Raw genomic sequence first — 4,544 nt, 5'->3', positions numbered from 1 at the left:
ACTGCTTCGTTGGGGGAGGAAGCTCCTATGCCTAGATGAAGTTTTTTCGTTGTTTTTTTTTCTGAATTACTAAATGTATCATAGTTTATTCTGCATTTGTTAGCTCTTGTGGCATAGATCTTATTGCTGTTACTTTGTTTTATATGTGAATATGTCATAGTTTTTATTGTGGCACTCAAAATGTCATGGTCATGAATTTGATTTGTGTTCTGTAGGCTTGAAAATGTTACTGAAAATGTCATGGTCATTAATATGTTTTGTGTTTTGTAGGCCTGAGGAGCCATGGTCATTATATTTTCAGTTTCCTTCTAAAGATGCTGCCAAAAATATGCCCTTGTGAAGATGTATGAGAGAAACATCACTTATGGCAGTTTGCTTAATGTGATGGTCAGAAATGGATATGGAAGTGATGACAGTATTTGCTACTTGAGGAAGGATTGCACAGGGCTGCAAGGGATTACTTTCGTCAGAAACAACACCGAAGTGGATGAGATGATAAAGCAGTTTAAAAACAGTCAGACACTGTGTTTGTATGTTAAAGAGGGGAAATTAGATATAAAGCAAGCACCAGTTAACAAAAGTGCAGAAGATGAAGAAGTGGACCCAGATGAAACAATTGAAGATTTAACAGTGGACCCACCAGTTGTATTTGCTGTTAATGAGTCAGGTGTTGTGCACAAAACAAACACTGATCATGTTGGCTCATCATATTTTCTTGGTACACAAGAAAGTGTGAACTATATGCCAATAAAATCAGTTCCTCCACCATGCCAATTACTGCTTGGGACACAAGATCACCCAATTGAGCCAGAGATGGTAGATGCAGATGAGGAAAATACTGCATTGCAGCAGGTTAACACTCAAGTTAGTGTTAATTATGCAGATTTCCAGTTTGATACAGATGAGGAAGAGTATGCAGGAAATGAGGACACATCTGATGAAGATGGTGACTCAGTATTTGATGAAGACTTTGTAGCTCATGAAGACCTCTCAGATGCAGATTCAGATTCCATGGACTATGAAGAAGAAGATAATGTAGCTAGAGAAGAAGAATAGAGGAGGAAAGTGGACAGTGATCTGAAAGACACAATTGCTGACATTAAGAGGAAGAGAGCTCAATACATGAGCAGTACACACTGTGAAGGAGACACAGACCCTGAAGATTTATATGACATAGACTTGGAGGAAGAGGATGATGACTGTCAAGAGATAGCAGTTCCTGAGCCTGTTCAGAAGAAGATAAAGAGGCATGGGCCTACTAGTAGGTCCCACTCTAGTGCTAACAGAAGCATGAATGAGGACTGGTATCCATCTTCAGAAGAGGATGATACAGGCTTTGAAGCTGATGATGATGGCAATGAACCTATGTCTTTTATAATCTCCTCTGGTAGAAAGAGCAAAGCTAAGAAAAGACCACCTAGGGTCTGGTATGATGAGGGCAGGCTGCATCCAGAGCAGCAATTCCAGCTTAGGCTTTGTTTCAGAGATGTGTAGCAGTTTAGAGAGGCTCTTGTGAATTTGCATGTGAAACAACTTAGAAGATACAAATATCACAGAAACTGCAGTGATAGGGTAATAGTGTGTTGTGATGGAGAGGGCTGTCAGTTCCACATGGTTGCAACAAAGATCAGTAATGAGCCCACTTTCTGCATTAAGAAGATGGTATTGGAGCACACCTGTCCCACCCAATCTGACAAGACAAGGGTCATCTCCAAGTGGCTTGGCAACAAAATGCTTGAAACTATTAGATCAGACCCCAACACTACTATACCTGCTATAGTTGACAAGGTAAAGAGGCAGTTTAGTGTTGAGGTGCCCAAGATGATGGCATGGAGAGCAAAAAGGAAAGCAAAGGAGATTGTGCTTGGAGATCACAAGAGGCAATACAAGAGGCTGAGAGATTTTTTGGAGACTGTGAAGGCTACAAATCCTGGATCAAGATGCATTGTCAGTACTGTGAGTGGAAAAACAAGAGAAAACCCAACTGCAGGACCAAGGTTTCATGGTCTTTTTTCTGTTTGAATGCATGTGTTGAGGGATTTTTGAATGGATGCAGGCCATTCATAGGCCTAGATGGTTGTTTCATTAAGTTAACTAGTGGGGCACAAATACTAGCTGCTACTGGAAGGGATGCAAACAACAATATGTACCCCATAGCATTTGGAGTGGTTGGAGTTGAAGACACACCAAATTGGTCATGGTTTTTGACTCAACTCAAATATGCCCTAGGAGGGACTGAAGAGGGAAAATTTGGGAAGTACACATTCATGTCTGATAGACAAAAGGTGAGTTTATCTACATCGTCACTTGTCCCTAAAATAGTACTCTAATTAGTTCATTAATTTGTTTAATTAGTTATGCATTTAGTGTATTTAGTCTAATTAGTTCTGCATTTAGTGTATTTAGTTTATTAATTTGTTGAACACTTACCCTAGTTGGCATGTGTATAGTGGTCAAGGTAGCCTAGGGTGACCCTTATGGGCCACCATAGCCCAACCAACCTCCCACCTACCCTAGTTGGCATGTGTCGAGTGGTAACGCATCTTGTCGACACTTCGGTCAAGGTAGCCTAGGGTGACCCTTATGGGCCACCATAGCCCAACCAACCTCCCATCTACCCTAGTTGGCATGTGTCGAGTGGTAACGCATCTTGTCGATACTTTGGTCAAGATAGCCTAGGGTGACCCTTATGGGCCACCATAGCCCAACCAACCTCCCACCTACCCTAGTTGGCATGTGTCGAGTGGTAACGCATCTTGTCGATACTAAATTGAATTAAATTAATGTAATATTAAATCAATATGATATTACTACAACAATTAAATTGAATTAAAATTTGTTTTGATAATTTATTTCATTTTAACAAATTCAAAATCCTTTGCAGGGTCTGTTGAATGCAGTCATAGCAGTCTTTCCCAACTGCCCTCATAGGTACTGCTTGAGGCACATTTATGCCAACTTTCAGAAAGCAGGATTCAGAGGAGAAGACTTGAAGAAATGCATGGATGCAGCTGCATATGCTTACACTGAACATGACTTTCAGTTGGCAATGGAGAGCATGAAGGCTGAGTGCAAGGCTGCTTGGGAGTGGATGTCAAGGATTCCTCCAAAAGCTTGGTCAAGACATGCAATGGATACTAACTGCAAAACTGATCTGGTTGTCAATAACTTAAGTGAAGTTTTTAATAAGTACATACTTGATGTAAGGAACAAGCCAATTGTCACCATGATCAATGGGAACAAGGACAAACTTCTGGTAAGGTATCAGCAAAAGAGAGAGGGTGGACTAGTTTCAAGATGGGAAATTGCACCAACTTATGTTGAGAGGTTAGAGATGAACAAGAGATATGCAAGGGACTGCAAATCATTGATAGCTGGACCAGGTCTTTTCCAAGTGAGTAGTGGGGATAAGACCTACTCTGTTGACACTAATCTGAAAACATGTGGTTGTAAGAAGTGGGACATCTCTGGAATTCCTTGCAACCATGGTTGTTCTGCCATCTACAGGTCCAAACAACTACCAGAGGACCATCTAAATATTTTCTTCAAAAAGGCTATGTACTTGGAGTCATACAAGCCTATCATTTACCCAGTTCCTGGTCCTGATTGTTGGGTGAAAACTGCAACTCCTGACATTGACCCACCTCAGTTCAAAGAAGACAAGAAGGGACCAGCAGAAGAGAAAAGGAAGAAAGGCAGGTTTGAGCCTCCTCAAGCAAAGCAGACATCAAGAATGGCTACAATAACTTGTAGTAACTGCAAGTTGCAGGGCCACAAATACACAAGTTGTGCAAAGTCATTGAGGCCATATCTGCAAATCAGGAAGAACAAACACATGGTATGTTATTTTTGACTTCCTTCTCTATCTCATCACTCATTAAGTATCACTGAAATTTATCCAACAAAAATAATTGCAGGAAAACAGGACAGCCCCTGCATGGCAGCAAGGGGGAAGCTCAACATCTGGTACAACAACTCCTAGGGGTGCAAGCTCTACATCTGCTTCAAGGGGATCTGCTGCTGCTGCTGCTGCTTCAAGGGGCAAATCTGCTAGAGCTGCTGGTTCATCTGCTAGAGCTGCAAATTCTTCTCCTTCTGGTGCTGGTACTGCTGCTGCAAGGAGAGGTGCAAAAACAGGTGCAAGAAGCTTCAATCCTCCAAGAACTACTGCAGAAGCTTCAACTAGCCAGCCAACAGGAAATAGGCCGAAAAGGGCAAGATACATGAGCAAAATGATGGAGGGGTACTTCTATGCCAGTGGGAACTACTGAGAGTTCTTGTTTGACTATGTATCCAAGTGCATGTGTGCTCCATCAGGCACTAGAGCACTTTATCTATGCCAACACTAAATTTGAACTTATGTAATGCTGTGTCGAACCTATGTGTGCCACTATGAACTACTGTTGTGTAATGTTATGCTAAACCTATGTATGGATCTTGGTTTTATGCCATGAGGAACTACTATCTATTATTCTTGTGTACTGCTATGTTGGCTTGCTTCAATCATCATGTACCTATCTACAATTATGTGCTTGCACTGCTAC

At 41.4% G+C, this 4,544-nt stretch overlaps 1 pseudogene; it reads left to right on the top strand.

Annotated features, from left to right (window-relative positions):
- Positions 1-1,122: 1,122 nt before the first annotated feature.
- Positions 1,123-4,271, top strand: LOC119300319 (annotated as a pseudogene).
- Positions 4,272-4,544: the final 273 nt, after the last annotated feature.

The sequence above is a fragment of the Triticum dicoccoides genome, chromosome 5A, assembly GCF_002162155.2.
Source record: "Triticum dicoccoides isolate Atlit2015 ecotype Zavitan chromosome 5A, WEW_v2.0, whole genome shotgun sequence".
Lineage (NCBI taxonomy): Eukaryota > Viridiplantae > Streptophyta > Magnoliopsida > Poales > Poaceae > Triticum > Triticum dicoccoides.
The sequence above is the reverse complement of the archived record's forward strand: the minus strand, read 5'-3'. Positions and strand labels throughout refer to the sequence as shown.